The sequence below is a fragment of the Lytechinus pictus genome, chromosome 10 (assembly GCF_037042905.1).
Source record: "Lytechinus pictus isolate F3 Inbred chromosome 10, Lp3.0, whole genome shotgun sequence".
In the NCBI taxonomy this organism is placed as follows: domain Eukaryota; kingdom Metazoa; phylum Echinodermata; class Echinoidea; order Temnopleuroida; family Toxopneustidae; genus Lytechinus; species Lytechinus pictus.
In genome coordinates, this window is record NC_087254.1 from 13,198,982 (window position 1) to 13,216,552 (window position 17,571).

Below are 17,571 nucleotides of genomic sequence, written 5' to 3' on the forward strand. Positions count from 1 at the left end.
CATCCTGCCTGAGTTTCATGTCACATGACCAAGGTCAAAGGTCATTTAGGGTCAATGAACTTAGACCATGTTGGGGGGAATCAACATCAAAATCTTAACCTAAGGTTAAGTTTTTGAAATGTCATCATAACTTCGAAAATATATGGACCTAGTTCATGAAACTTGGACATAAGGTTAATCAAGTATTACTGAATATCCTGCATGAGTTTCACGTCACATAACTAAAGTCAAAGGTCATTTACGGTCAATGAACTTTGGCCAAATTGGGGGTATTTGTTGAATTACCATCATAACTTTGAAAGTATATTGGTCTAGTTCATAAAAACTTGGACATAAGAGTAATCAAGTATCACTGAACATCCTGTGCGCATTTCAGGTCACATGACCAAGGTCAAAGGTCAATTGACTTTGGCCGTAATGGGGGTATCTGTTGAATTACCATCATAACTTTGAAAGTTTATGGATCTGACTCATGAAACTTGGACATAAGAGTAATCAAGTATCACTGAACATCCTGTGCGAGTTTCAGGTCACATGACCAAGGTCAATGGATATTGGCCATGTTGGGGGTATTTGTTGAATTACCATCATAACTCTGTAAGTATATTGGTCTAGTTCATAAAACCTGGACATAAGAGTCGTCAAGTATCACTAAACATATCATGCGAGTTTCAGGTCAAATGACCAAAGTCAAAGGTCATTTAAGGTCATTGAACTTTGGCCATTTTAGGGGTAATTATTAGATTGCTGTCATAACTTTCAAAGTTTATAGATATAATGTATAAAATGTGGATATAGGGGTAATCAAGTATCACTGACAAGTTTTAGGTCACATGATCAAGGTCCAATGTCAATGAACGTAGTATTGTATCATTATATGAATGGTGTTTTTTGTGAATAATTATTTAAATGGTGTTTTTCAAAGTCAGCACTGTTGCTATATTGAATCGCGTGATGCAGGTGAGACCGCCAGAGGCATTCCACTTGTTATGAATAATCACCACTTGACAGTCGAGCATTTTGCTTAAGAATTAAAAGATTTCAAAAAATAGGCTTTCTTGTGATTTTTACCAGTCTCAAACTCTTGATGTAATGTTGTGGTAGAAGCATTGTGATTCCATAGGTTTGCACACACAAAAAAATCTTGGTGATTTTTCTGCTTTTCGGATTTTGAATTTGATTTTTTTTTAATTTGCAGAATAAAATGGTAATTAAAATTATTTAGTTCTCAAATTGATGGAAAACCAACAATATTCCTGTAGGTTTTGTGATTTCTTTTATTTTGGCTTTTATTGGGCCTAATTGCTCTGTCAGGCACACATGTGTAGGCAGATAGAATTTGAAAGCTGTGCCAATTAAGCAGGACAAATTATGACAAAAATTGGTTATGATACTTCTATGACAGAAGTGAAGAAAATAAAGTGCATAATTTGAGAAACAGAAAAATCGCCCTGTTTTTCTGTGTACAAACCTTTGGAATCTCACCACAGCCTTAAGGCCGGTGAATAGCACAAGAAAACCTAATTTTGAAGCCTGATAATTGGAGCTATTCTTAGGCAAATACTCGGCTGGTATGCAGTGAAATGTATAAAGCTTGCATTTCTGTGTTATTGTAGTACATGTATGAACTTTTGATCGGTATACGATTTGTCAAATTCACTTATTTGGTCCGGTCTTGGTCTTTAAATTAAAAAGAGGCAAGGACAAAAATAGAGAACAGATGGTGAATAGAACACAGAGGGCTGTAGGAGTTTTGTTAAAGAAAAAAAAAGAAAAAAAAATCAGAATTTTGAAGTAGAAGAATAAAAAGAAAAGAGAAGTCCCATTCCTTTTATACTATTAACATCATTTAACATTTTGTTTCACTGTCTCTTCTCTTTTAATAGTGACACTTTCGTCAGAATATCATATTCTCCCTCTCTCGCTCACTCAGACACTGAAGTAGTACTTTCCATCCCTTCCAAATGCTCTTCCTTTTGTTCATATACAATTATGCCTCTTCCTTCTCTAATAGGAACCCTTCCAATAAAATCCCATCGAAAAGTGTTGCATTTCTTTTTTACCAACATATTTTTGTCCAATGATCGGTTCCTGAGAACTTACAAAAACAAAATTATATTACTACTACAGTTTGGAATTGACCCAAAGACATTTGACCTATGCAGGTGACACTGCCAAAGGCGTTTCACTTGTTTACCTGTTCAGTGGAAATAAAAGTTTAAAACATTTTTTGACAAATTTATAAACTTGGCCTTTATGCTTGTTATAAGCAAGAATTGTAATCTTCATTTTAAAAACATTTCTTTTGATTAGCTGTGCAAAATGAACACTTGCATACAAGTGCATTATGTCTCACATTAATTCAAATTTAAAAAAAATAAAGAAAGTGAAAAATAAGACATGGCTAAGCATGCCTTAAACCATTGAAAAGTATAAAAATATAATTTATTGAGCTATTCAACCTACCACTATAGGCTTTGAATTTCTTTTAAAGAATATATTTCAGGTCACATGACCAAGGTCATATAAGGTCAATGAACTTTGGCCAAGTTGGGGGTATTTGCTGAATTACCATCATAACTTTGAAAGTTTATTGGTCTAGTTCATAAAACTTGGACATAAGAGTAATCAAGTATCACTGAACATCCTGTGCGAGTTTCAGGTCACATGACCAAGGTCAAATGTCAATGAACTTTGGCCATGTTGGGGGTATCTGTTGAATTACCATCATAACTTTAAAAGTTTATGGATCTGATTCATGAAACTTGGACATAAGTGTAATCAAGTATCACTGAACATCCTTTGCGAGTTTCAGGTCACATGACCAAGGTCAAAGGTCATTTAAGGCCAATGAACTTTGGCCATGTTGGGGGTTTTGTTGAATTACCATCATAACTCTGTAAGTGTATTGGTCTAGTTCATAAAACTTGGACATAAGAGTAATTAAGTATCACTGAACATCCTGTGCGAGTTTCAGGTCACATGACCAAGGTCAAAGGTCAATGGACTTTAGCCATGTTGGGAGTATTTGTTGAATAACCATCATAACTCTGAAAGTATATGGATCTAGTTCATAAACTGTGGATATAGGGGTAATCAAGTACCACTGACAAGTCTTAGGTCGCATGATCAAGGTCAATGAACGTAGTATTGTATCATATGAATGGTGTTTTTTGTGAATAATCATTATATAGTAGTTTTCAAAGTCAGCACTGCTGCTATATTGAATCGCGTGATGCAGGTGAGACTGCCAGAGGCGCTCCACTTGTTTCTTTACGTTCTTTCTTTCCCTTTTCCTTCTCCGCTCTTTCCTCTTTTTCTTCCTTTTCAGAACAAGTCCAACCCCCAAAACAGTTGATTTGAATAAAACAGAAGGAGAAATAGTCAAAAGAACATTACACTGAAAATTTCATCAAAATCTGGTGTAAAATAAAAAAGCATTGCATTTCGCTTAATTTCTCAAAATACTTATATCATGGACCTTCTACTCTAGTAGGTCCATGCTTATATGGGTTTATTTCCAATTCATCTAATGCCAATTCGTAACTCGTCTACTATCATTTGGTCTACCATCAGTTCGTCCACTCACCACATGGTCTACTTTCATCTTGTCTGATGCCATTCCGTCTAATAAGCTGTTGGTCCAATAGCCATTTAGTTCATATACCATGTGGTCTAAATAAACTAAACTGTTAATTGTGCAGAATGAATTAAAAGAAAATGGGTATTAGACCAACTGGTTATTAGACGAAATGGTAATAGACGAACTGGTGATTAGACGAAGTGATGATTGAACAAAACGGTTATTGGACCAAATGGTTGTTAGACGAAATGTTGATGGACGGAATGGCATTAGACTAAATGATGGTAGACCATAGGTGAGTTGGTAGTGGACGAATTGGCAATTTACCGCTTATATGCACATCCTTGTCGGTATGCAGTCAGACTGCAGGTCCCAAGAAAGTGGCTTCTTTCATCCAAGTGATATTCATGACTTGAGATGTTTTGCATATTTAATGAGCTTGATGCGGACCAAAACACGTCTTTTCATTCGGTCATTGCTGCTCTAATTGTGCATCGAATTTCATGAATTTTGTACCATTGTAAAGAAGAAGAATCATTCTTTCAGGTCATGTGTTTGGATTTATTCAAAGATTTTGTAATATAGGTTAAAATTTTGATCTAAAATATGCTACAAAATAAATATTTTCACCTGACAAAAGCTGCTATTTTCACATTTTATTTTTGTTTGAGCCCAAATGATTTTTATATCATGATAAAGCTGAATATGTATGCTTTGAAATGATATAGGTTTCAAAATAAGAATTGGTTTAATCGGGTCAAGATCACACTTTTCATTTGCCAAGTACATAAAGCAGCTTGAAAACAAGAATACTGCACTCTGATTGGTCAAATATACCACACAATGGCAAATTCCAACGGTTCCAGTGCCTGGGTTCGTGGGAAGGTCACACTTCCCGTGTGGTAATCTCCTCAAATACCCCGCGCCTGTTGTTCTGTGAACCTTATCCAGCCAATCAGAACTCTGGATTTCATGCAAGTACAAAATTTCAGAAACCTCGTCTTGTACCTTGGTGGGAAAAGTGTGATCTTGACCCGATTAAAAGGTGCCGCATATCAAGAGTGGCATTGTGAGAAAGTACAGAAGTTCAGCTCTATGGTGATATAGATATCATTGAGGCTCAAAATAAAAAGTTTTGCACAATTTGCAAAAGAAAACAGAGGAAGAAAATTCAGTTTTGAAGCACATTTTCAGGCCAGAAATTTACTTATTTAACAAAATATTGTATACAAAATAAATGACCAATATGAAAGAGTAACTTTTACTCTATCTGATGGTGCAATAATATTTCATTTAACTTGAGGTTAAAACAGGTAAATTCTTAGAGAAAGAAAATCTCACGAATCACGAGATTTTGCAAGGAGGAGTATTCAGCCACGAGATGATTTGGATGAATCTGGCCTTTTTGCTCATTAGCATAGGGACCTGCGGTCTGACTGTATGCAAATGACGGGACTCATGCCGTCATCCACTCATGGAATACGAAATATTTTAATCCCTCACCGTCATCTCCCTAAACGTGTTGTATTACCATTTTTTTACCATTATGTGGTTCAGTCAGGTTGGCAAATCTATGAAAAATGAATTTTGTTTAATTCAAGCAATAAAAAAAACCAAAAGAAAAAGTGAGTATGGGATATCATAGACACCCTAATTTGCATATAACTATTTTGTGAAATATAAGCGAATCTTTACAATTTCATAACTTTTCAATTTCCAACTGATTTTGATGAAATTTTTAGCGCTTTAGGCCTATGCTTGTTTGATGTTGTCTCTTGAATCAGATCAACATTTTTCTGGGATGAACTTGCCTTTTTTCTTTTCCTTTCTCTTTCTTTCTCCATGTCCTTCTTTCCTGTTTATTTTTGAAATTTTCCCGGCAAAATCCTCAAGGAGGATTTAGTCCCTTACTGTAACCCCCCCCCCCCGTTACGGAAATGCAGATGTGCATAAGTGTTTTGTGAAATTAAGCGAAACTTTAAAATGTCATTACTTTATTTTACTACCAATTTTGATGAATATTCATTTGATTTATCTCTTATATTGAAATCAACGTTATTTGTGGGATGTACTTGCCCTGAAAATAAACATAAACACTATATAGGCGGAAAGCGTCAAGAAATAACTTGGATAATAATTACTTAAACATTAACGCGAACCGTATACAAATCAGAACATAAATAAGGAATAATTAGGCTCCCTGTCATTTTCGACAAGAAAAATGAACATGGATACACATATTAAAACAAACATAAGAGCACATGCAGTATATCGGAATCTATTGTGCTTTTAATTGTACATTAATTGTGAATAACGATAAAATAAAATGATTATCAACAAAAAAGCCAAATTAATTCTTTCCGAAATAGTAATGACAATGATTGATGGATTGTTAACGAACTTATAATAACAGTAATAATAATAATAATAATAATATTGATGATGATGATGATGATGATAATGGTAATAATAATAATGATAATAATTATAAATGTAAAAGCAATACTAAAGCATATACTAGCGCATATAAAACGTTAAAAAATGTTTCTTTAATAATTAGGAAAATGTATTAAATTGTCGATATGAGGATAAACCTATACAGTTAATAATAGGGAGTAAGTGGTGTATATGCCAATCATATCATATTGCTCCTGAATGAACAATAGGTGTACATACCTCATAAACAATCAAAGATCACTAAGTTTAAATGAACATCAGAAATAAATCACGCAAAATTTGAGTAAGAAAGAACAAGATAAAGGATAAAGATAAATTTTGGGAGAGGTGAAAAAAGACACGTACATCTCTTGTATGTTTCCATGGTGCGACGACTCTTAAAAAAGTGAATGATTCATGGTTCATCGTATATTTGAGGGAAAAGTTTGTTCTTTGTCCGGATTCAACGTAGGATAAAAGGCATATTGACACAAACTGGGCAAATCTAGCTCGTACTAGATCTTTTTTGAGATCTGATGAAACGGGTATATCTGTTTCATCAGATCCCAAAATAGATCTGTAGTACGAGCTAGTTTTGCCCAGTAGCACTGTGAGACGAGGCGTTGCGACAGGAAGCAATGATTAAAAAAAAAATATCACATTGGCCCGTATTCTGAAGTTAGGTTTAACTTATAGGCCACGGTCTAACTCTGTGCTAAAATTACAGAAAGCAAAAAGTGTAAAAATTTTTTATAACATTGTTTCTTTCTTATGTTTACTGTTCTCCTTCCTGATATTTAATGGTTAAGTCAATTATCTTATTGATACTTCCCAGACAATTAAGAATGATTTGAGAGTCAAATGAGCTGAAAGATTAAATCTCTACTGTTAGAGATTGATGTCACACTTGGCTATTCATACTTAATTAAACCACAACTTTAAACGAGAGTTTGAATCAAGCCCAACTTCACATTACTGGTCATAGAGTGTCTGGAAGGAGGTGTTGAAGAGTCTTATTTTACCTTTGTAAAATTTGGATTACCTTCATTTCCACCCTATTTTCCACACTATAAAAACATAGAGTAAGAATTTACCTAATATTGGGTAGAAAGGGAACATGCATGCTTGCTAAGTATCCCCCCCAAAAAAAATATTGTGCAAAATGAATGTTTGAAGGGTAAATTTGAACCCAACATTGCGTAAATTTACATAATATTTTGTAAACAATTTTACCAAAGAAACATACACGTTCCCATATTACCCAATATTGGGTAAAATTTGTTTAGAGTGCAAAGACCAACAGTTGGATTTAACGAAAAATGTTGCAAAAAAAAATAAAACTTTTTTTTAAGTCTAATTTTCCGATACATTTTGGTCTAAATATTCGGAAAATAAGCAACAGGGGACCCATTCCACCTTGTTTTCTTCTTTTTTCTTAATTTTGTTCTTGGCCGTTGAACTTTAAGGGGTAAAGTGCCCCAACCCCCTTCCATCTATAAGTTAGTGACTATATCTATCATCATCGGAGGATTGTTTTGAAAATTATTACTTTATGAATAAATTATCATTCTAGACCTATACATTATTTTATTAATGTGGGTTTTATCTAAAGCAAATTTTAGCATAGCAAAGCGTTTCAGATTTTTTTTTCAAAATATTTGATTTCCTTCTCTGGCGGCGGCGGCGGCGTCAACACCAAATCTTAACCTGAGGTTAAGTTTTTGAAATGACAGCATAACTTAGAAAGTATATGGACCTAGTTCATGAAACTTGGCCATAAGGTTAATCAAGTATTACTGAACATCCTGCCTGAGTTTCATGTCACATGACCAAGGTCAAAGGTCATTTAGGGTCAATGAACTTAGACCATGTTGGGGGAATCAACATCAAAATCTTAACCTAAGGTTAAGTTTTTGAAATGTCATCATAACTTAGAAAATATATGGACCTAGTTCATGAAACTTATACATAAGGTTAATCAAGTATCACTGAACATCCTGCATGAGTTTCACATCACATGACCAAGGTCAAAGGTCATTTAGGGTCAATGAACTTTGGCCGAATTGGGGGTATCTGTTGAATTACCATCATAACTTTGAAAGTTTATGGATCTGATTCATGAAACTTGGACATAATAGTAATCAAGTATCACTGAACATCCTGTGTGAGTTTCAGGTCACATGATCAAGGTCAAAGGTCATGTAAGGTCAAAGAACTTTGGCCACGTTGGGGGTATTTGTTGAATTGCCATCATATCTCTATAAGTGTATTGGTCTAGTTCATAAAACGTGGAAATAAGAGTAACCAAGTATCACTGAACATCTTGTGCGAGTTATAGTAGTTTTCAAAATCAGCACTGCTGCTATATTGAATCGCGTGATGCAGGTGAGACGGCCAGAGGCATTCCACTTGTTTAATAAAGCCATCGAATACTTCGGCGAAACACAGAAAGTAAAGTCTTTTATGTATGCTTCACATTATTCAAATTGTATCGCTTAATATGGGATCTCACGTGTGATCACATGATTTACCTCTTACCAATCGGGCGGCAATATTTCTGGATAAACAATGTCCATATGATATTGAAAAAAGCAATATAGTGTGATTCATCATCGAGAAAACTATGTCAACAAAGCTTCCTCTCGACAAAGGTTATCAGTTATGGATTCGTGACGCCCTATCTTCAAATGGTATCACTCCTATAAAGTTTTTGCCGAAGTCTCACTTATTTGAGAAAGGAGCAATTCGATGTCATGTTACATATATATACGATTTCCCTGATTTAACCAAACATGACGAGTGAAGGACAGGTAAGATTTTTCAATTCAATTTGAATTTCGATTTATTTCAACCATAAAATACAATACAATGTAGCATAGTAATAATAATGATAGTAATGATAATATATGATTCATTAAATAATTGATAGGCTATAATATTTGAAGTCGTGACTTGCGGTAGGGGCTAAAATAAAACACTCTGACATTTTAGTTTCCATAGCATTACATATAAACTTTAATCGGCTCTAAAGTTGTGGAGACGTTTAGTATTCAGAAGCAGAGGCGTCGATCCTGGGGGGGGGGGGGGGGGGGGGCGATCGCCCCACCAATGAAAATATTGGGGGGGGGGGGCAAACATATCGTTTTGTCCCCCCAATAATTCCGCTTGCATGTGCAAAAATAAAATAAGATTGCAGTGTTACACAGATCTCAGCAAGCGAGATTGAGATACACAACTCCGTTCTTTATTTAAAATCGTGCTCAAAATGTCCGTTTTTCAGATTGGAATATCAAAAATTTTCAGCTTGCACTTCGCGCTCGCATCATTTATGTACCAAACCCATACTTTTCATGATTAATTAGGTGAACAGAATGTCCCGTTCTCGGTTCTAAACCTAAAAAGAACTCCCGCTCCGATTTGCAATAATCTTTTGTTGAATATATATCTTTTTCTTTATTAAAAACGTCCATTAACCTGCCAATTTTTTCAGATCGAAATATCAACATTTTCAGCTCGCGCTTCGCGCTCGCATCTATTGTTATTTTAGATACCCATCCTAATCATTAGTACCAAAAATGAATCTTTCAGGTCAGATTATACAAAAATTTCAGCTCGCTCTCGGTACTCGCATTATCTGTGTAGTGAGATATGTATCCTCCACATGAGTTACTGCTACAAACAGTCCTAAACAGGTACCATTCCTGTTTTCAGGTCAGCATTCTAAAAAAATTCAGCTCGCCCTTCGCGCTCGCATTAATTTTTTGGTGAGATATGTGTCCGAGTCTCTTTCTCATATATATATATATAATTAGGCCTGTGTGTGTGTGTGTGTGGGTGAGTTTGTTTGGTGTGATCGAGCGCCTTTAGAACGATTCATGATTTTGCCCCCCCCCCCAATCTGAAAAATGGATGGACGCCCCTGTTCAGAAGAACAGAAATCTATCGATATTTTAATAGAAAGATATGAGCATGATGTTCTCCTTGCTTTCTAAGTCTTGGTCAATTATTCCAACACGATTTCCCATCTATCATCTAAATATTTATCTTTACCACTTTAATTCCTAATTCATGCTTTAGAAGATGAAAGTCAAGGCGATTGCATGCGGTGCAAATTTTGCCAGTGGTGGTGGTGGTATATACACTGTAAAGAATATTTGGTAAAATTTTAACCAGCACGAGGGTAATTATGTGTCCAACCAATGTGGGGCAGTATTTTACCCAATGCGGGAAGCATATTATTGTCCAGTAAGGTTAAGAAATAAGCAGCATTTTTACTTTAGAATGGGCAAATTTTTTATCACACTGGATAAATAGAAATGCCCAAAAGAAAATGCCCAATGTTGGTTGGAGTCATAATTACCTTCATGGAGCATTTTTACCCAATGTTTTTTAAAGTTTAGAGTAGTGGCAGCAGCAACAAAAACAACAGCATCATGTGCAGTAGTAGTAGTAGTAGTAGTAGTAGTAGTAGTAGTAGTAGTAGCAGTAGTAGTGGTAGTAGTAGTAGTAGTAGAAGTAGTAGTAGTAGTAGTAGTAGTAGTAGTTAAAGAAGTAGTAGTAGGCCCGATTAGTAGTAGTAGTATTTGTAGTAGTAGAAGTAGTAGAAGTAGCAGTAGTAGTAGTAGTAGTAGTGGTAGTAGTAGAAGTAGTAGTAGTAGAAGTAGTAGTAGTAGTAGTAGTAGTAGTAGTAGTAGTAGTAGTAGTAGTAGTAGTAGTAGTAGAAGTAGTAGTAGTAGTAGTAGTCTTTTTCTTTTGTTTTCTTTCTTTCCCCCTTTTTTCCTTTTCTTTTGCTACTCCAATAGGGGGGGGGGGCGGTCGGCCCCCTGGATCCGCCTATGTGTAGTTTTTGTTCGTAGTTGTACTCTGAGAAGTAGACTTATAAGGATGTATATTGCAGCAACATGCAGTTTATAGTGGTAGCAGAAGTGGTAATGATGGTAATGATACCGTTGTTATTCTGATGCAGGGCATTAACGGTTATGACAACCATGGATACGATGACCACACTGAGATCAGGATGAAACCTATGTCGACAGGACCAGATAACTCGGGGATACCACATCGTTATGTCGAGGAGAACTCGGATGGGATATCTTCAAACCTAGGGAAAAATCGATCCCGGTACAGGATCATGGTCTTTCTAATGTTGTTCCTTTTGGCAGCACTTATTGGCATGGGGGTCGCACTGTACATTTTCATTAATGGTGAGTTGCCATATCCTGGTGGGTGTTTCATAAAGCTGTTCGTAAGATAGGAATGACTTTACGAACGACTGGTGATCCTTTCTTGTGCTCTGTGATATCCCTATGTAATTGAGTTATGACCTAAGAACCTGTTCCAGTCGTGCGTAAAGCCGTTCGTAACTTTACGAACAGCTTTATGAAACACCCACCAGGTCATATATCATGAAAAAAAAACTGATGATTTATGTTAATTCAGTTAATTAGTTCAAAGGTTTAATCATAAGCAAATTATTTAAGCGTTTGTATATTTTCAGTCTATGAAATTAAGTTATTTATTAAGCGAAATGTTATCCGAAAGGGGAGGGGGCAGCTGACCCCAAGGGCTTTTTTCTTGGATGGGTCGGGTTTCAGAAAACTACTAACTACAACTTGAAGAGGTCAACTTGGATTATTATTATTGCAGTTGTTATCACTACATCACCATCATCCTCATCATTATCATCATCATCATCATCATCATAATCACTATCATCCTCATCATTATCATCATCCTCATTATCATCATTATGATTTTTTTTTTTACCACAGATGACTCTGTAGCGGCCTTTGAGGAGATCAAGACCACCCCGGAGACATCAGTGAAGACCACCACGATACCACCTGTGATAGGTTAGTCTATCCCATCTCTTCATTAAAGGGGTACTCTAGACTAAAAGTAATATGATTTGAACAGATAAAGAAAAATCAGACAATTATAGCAATGAAAATTTACGAAATATTGACAAGGAATTACAGAGTTGTAGCATTTTTAAAGATTTTCATTGTTTCGGTGAAACAGTTCTATGCATGTCTTTATGAATATTCAATGAGCAAATTAATGACGTCACATCCACACTTGTTCGTTTGTATTTTCTTATATTTTGTCCTCAAAGAAAAAAAAATGGATTGGTGATTAATTTAATGTATTAGGTATTGATTACTATAACTTATTTTATATAAGGGATACCTACTATACCCACATATCTAAAAATATGAAATATTGATGATTTCATGTAATAAACCAGGAAAAGGAAAAAGGGACATGACATCATCAGCCCACCCAATGAATATTCATGACGACGTGCAAACTGTTTTCAATATTGCTAAACTTAAAAATTCAATAACTTCGTTACTTGTTCTCAGATTTTGATGAAATTTTCAGCAATCTGCCTTGTGAATTTTACTCTATTTATTTAGATATATTATCATTTTCAGCCCTGGGTACCCCTTTCAGTACGGATCGTTTTGACTGCTGAAGTGGAAATGACGAACTGTAACAATATCTCCAATTATTTATGATGAATTAAATCAATGAAATGTATAAAGTAACTAATGGAACTCGGGGTAACGTGTGTTACCACAATTTCTAAGTGAATGCAAGTACAAATCAGGAAGTCAAAGGTACAGGGGCTGCAGAACCGGGGGGGGGGGGGGGTGTTACACCCACAAATGTAATAATCGCCCACAAATGTAATAACGCCCACAAATGTAATAACACTTTACCCAAAAATGTAATAACGCCCACAAATGTAATAACACTTTACCCACAAATGTAATAATTTCACCCACAAATGTAATAATGCACTTTACCCACAAATGTAATAATTTTTGATCGCCCACAAATGTAATAATGACTTTACCCACAAATGTAAGAAATTTGAAGGGATTTTTGCCGAATTCGTTCTAAACTAAAATCCTGTAGTAATGCGTTCATATAGCGATTGACCTATTGTAATAGGTCCATGATATAGTACGAAAGTCCAAATTTTATTCTCCAGACCCGGTTAATTAAAAAATTATCATGTAAGTCCAAAGTCTTTTTTCCAGAGTCTGACCCGGTTGTTTGAAAAATTAGAATATAATTCCAAAGTCTTTTTCCAGACCCGGTTGATTCAAAAATTATAATATAAGTCCAAAGTCTTTTTTCCAGACCTGGTTTTTTCAAAAATTATAATATAATTCCAAAGTCTTTTTTCCAGACCCGGTTGTTTAAAAAATCATGATATAAGTCTAAAGTCATTTTTCCAGACCCGGTTGTTTAAAAAATTATGATATAAGTCCAAAGTCTTTTTTCCAGACCCGGTTGTTTCAAAAATTGTGATATAAGTCCAAAGTCTTTTTTTCCAGACCCTGTTGTTTAAAAGTTATAATAATATAAGTCCAAAGTCTTTTTTCCTGACCCGGTTGTTTCAAAAATTATAATATAAGTCCAAACTAAGATACGATAATGATATTCCAGTGGAATGGAAATGAGAATTGAGCTTAGTCTTTTCTCCAGACCCAGTTAATCGAGACTGGTGGAATTAATGTCTTTGTTTTTGTGTTAACTTATATGGCGCATATTGTGAATATATGTGCTGAGAGTAAATTGAGAATCAAGCATAGTCTTTTCTACAGACCTAGTAACTAAAAACTAAAACCGTATAGTAATGCGTTCATATAGCACAAAGTGCAAAAGGTTTTTTTCCAGACCTGGTTCATTCAAAAATGATAATATAAGTCAAAGTCTTTTTTCCAGACCCGGTTGTTTAATAAATTATAATATAAGTCCGAACGAAGATACGATAATGATATTCCAGTGGAATAAAATTTTGTTGTTTTAGCTTATACGGCGCGTATCATCCAGTGGTGAATATTTGGGCCAATGAAAATAAGAATCAAGCTTAGTCTTTTCTCAAGACCCAGTTAATTAAAACTGGTGGAATAAATGTCTTTGTTGTTGTTTTGACTTAAACGGCGCTCATTGTGAATATATGCGCTAAGAGTAAATTGTGAATATATGCGCTAAGAGTAAATTCTTCAATTCTTCAATTCTTTTATTTCATTTCCATTCAAAAAACATAATACAAAGTAATATAAAGTAATACAAATCAAGTACAATTTTACAGAAGGGCATTCTTACTTCGTAAAAAAAAAAAAACAGAAAAAAACAGTATAATATAGAGCATAAATGGAAATGAGGGGGATCCACTAAAAAGCAAAGCATGTAAAGTGTGGATCCCCCTTGGAAATGAAAAAGTATAGTAGACTTATTCTGATATGCGTACATAATTATATGTATTACAGGAAAGAAAAAGAGAACAAAAGAAATCATACGGATGCAAATATAATTACTGAACTAATGCAAAGCTTATCACACAAATTGAGAATCAAGCGTAGTTTTTTCTCCAGACCCAGTTACTTAAAACTAAAAACTAAAACCCTTTACCCACAAATGTAATAATTTCACCCCACAAATGTAATAATGCACTTTACCCACATATGTAATAATTTTTGATCGCCCACAAATGTAATAATGATTTTACCCACATATGTTAAAAAATTTGAAGGGATTTTTGGCGAATCTGTTCTAAAATAAAACCCTATTGCAACGCGTTCATATGGTGCAAAGTCACAGTCTTTTTTTCTCTAGAACCGGTTATATAAAACATTTAAACAATCTTCCAAATAAAGATCCCAAAATTAATTCTTCTTATTGTTGAATAACACAGAAGTTTATCGTAGTCTTTCCTCCAGACCCAAATGTTTCAAATAGCAAATAATAAAAAATAATTAAAAAAAAACAAAGACCCCACGATTTTATTAATGTTGAACAAAATGTAAATATAGCATAGTGTTTTCTCCAGACCCAGTTATAAAAAAATCATTCAAAAAAACAAAAGAACAACAACAACAACAACCAAAAACAGACCCCGCAATCTTTTCAACATTGAATAGCATGTGTGTGTGTGTATTTGAGTATTGTCAGACGTGTATCAATAAGATATGATTATTTACGTCTGGGACCGACCTTTAACGTCACCATCCGAAACACGTGACAAGGGCTCGAACCTCTGCATCAATTTATAACTTTCCCACATAGCTTGGATTACAGGTGCACGCCACAACGCCCAGTTAGTATCAAAATATGGTGTAGTCTTTGTTCCAGCCCCGATTATTTCACCATTGCATATCATTAAGAACACTATTAACAAAAACCCCACTATCTCACTGATGTTGAATAACTTGAAAATATAACGTAGTCTTTTTTTAAGACCCAGTTATTTCAAAATAACAAATCATAGAAAAGATATATAATAATAATAAAACAAAAGCCCCACAGTCTTATTGTTGTTGAATAACATAGAAATATAGCGTAGTCTTTCCTCCAGACCCACTTATTTCAAATAACAAATGAATAATAATAATAATAAATTAATAATAATAATAAAAACAACGGCCCACGATCCTATTCATGTTGAATAGCATGGAAATATAGCGTGGTCTTTTCTCCAGACCCAGTTATAAAAATCATTAAAAAAACACAACAACAACAACAACAAAACAAAGACCCTGCAATCTTATCAATATTGAATAGCATGGAAATATCGTGTAGCCTTTGCTCCAGACCCAGTTATTTCAAAATAGGAAATTATAAGAAACAATAAAAACAAACAAACAGTATCAGTAAAGACCCCACAATATCATTGATGTAGAATAACGTTGTTATCTTGGATTTTAAGGCGCGTATCATATGAATATTTACGCCTATGATTAATTTGTCGTCTTTGTGGTATGCGTTATCACATCATTTTTATAGTTTGGCTTAATTTGTATTTTTAAGAGAACTGGGTGTGGGGTAAAGACAACACTCTAAACCCAAGCATTTTAACCGGGTTTAATTTTGAAGATTGGTCTTAGATTTGAAGTATTTCTAAATTCATTTTTAAATAACTGTGTCTGGAGGAAAGAGTACGTTTTAAATCTCGTCTTTTTTATATATTTGTTTATTTTTTAAATAACCGGGTTTAGGCGAAAGACTAAGCATAATACTCGTGTTATTCCACAGGAATAGGAATATGACAAAGTTTTTAAGATTTGTTAAATTGTTTTAAATGACTGGGTCTGGAATAAAGACAACGCTCTAAACATGTGCTTTTCTACATGGTCTTAATTTGGAGGATTGTTGGTTCTCAGATTCGTTGTTGGGGGTTGGATTTTTTATTGTTTTTTTATTCTTGAAATAAATGTGTCTGGAGGAAATTCTACAATCGATCTTCATGTTATTCCACAGTAATTAGATTATTGGGTATTCGTTTTAGAATATTTGTAAAAACTATTTTATTTTTTCAAATAATAACCAAGTCTTGAGAAAAGATGATTGCTTTACCCATGCATTATTACAATGTTTTGTAGGGGTCTTAGTATTATTTTTAAAAAAATGGGAGTGGGGTATTTTTTTCTGGGTGTAACTTTTGAAAATTAGTCTTAGATTTGAAGTATTTCTAAATTCATTTTTAAATAACTGTGTCTGGAGGAAAGAGTACGTTTTAAATCTCGTCTTATTCCACAAGAATAAGAATATGATAGGGTCTTACGTTAGAATATTTTTTTGTAATTTTTTCAATGATTAGGTCTGGAATAAAGACAACGCTTTTAACCTCTCTTTAAAAAAGGTTCTTAGGTTGAATGATTGCTTGGTCTTAGATTTGTAGTTTATTTATTATTACTATTTGTGTTTGAAATTATTACTATTTGCGTTTTGAAAAAAAAATTATTGGGTCTGGCTGAGTCTTTATACTGTTTTTGTTGTTGTATTGTTATTCATAATTTTGGAATAACAGGGTTAAGAGAAAAGACTAAGCTCAATTTTCATTTTTATTCCACTGGAATATCATTATGGTATCTTAGTTTGGACTTATATTATGATTTTTTAAATAACCGGGTCTGGAAAAAAGACTTTGGACGTATAGTATAATTTTTTTAACAACCGGGTCTGGAAAAAAGGCTTTGGACTTGTATTATAATTTTCTACTCAAACGGGTCTGGAAAAAAGACTTTGAGTTATATTATACTTTTTGAATTAACCGGGTCTGGAAAAAAGACTGCACTTTTGTGTTATATGAACGCATTACTATAGGTTTTTAGTTTTTAGTTTTAGGTAACCGGGTCTGGAGAAAAGATTACGCTTGGTTCTGAATTTACTCTGAGCGCATATATTCACAATACGCGCCATATAAGTTCAAACAACAACAAAGACATTTATTCCTCCAGCTTTAATTAACTGGGTCTGGAGAAAAGACTGAGCTCGATTCTCATTTTTATTTCACTTGAATATCATTATCGTATCTTAGTTTGGACTTGTATTATAATTTTTGAAATAACCGGGTCTGGAAAAAAGACTTTAGACTTATGTTATATTTTTTTAAACAACCGGGTCTGGAAAAAAAGACTTTGGACTTATATTATAATTTTTGAAACAACCGGGTCTGGAAAAAAGACTTTGGACTTATATTATAATTTTGTAAACAACCGGGTCTGGAAAAAAGACTTTGGACTCATATTATAATT

At 34.2% G+C, this 17,571-nt stretch overlaps 1 protein-coding gene across 1 annotated transcript in view; it reads left to right on the forward strand.

The window, feature by feature from the left end:
• The first annotated feature begins 8,670 nt into the window (after positions 1-8,670).
• LOC129270192 (uncharacterized) overlaps positions 8,671-17,571 on the forward strand; it is an 80,215-nt gene continuing 71,314 nt past the window's right edge. Inside the window, exons 1-3 of the mRNA XM_064106019.1 lie at positions 8,671-8,829; positions 10,986-11,223; positions 11,791-11,871. The gene's annotated coding sequence lies outside the window, so the exon portion shown is untranslated. The remainder of the gene's footprint in view (positions 8,830-10,985; positions 11,224-11,790; positions 11,872-17,571) is intronic.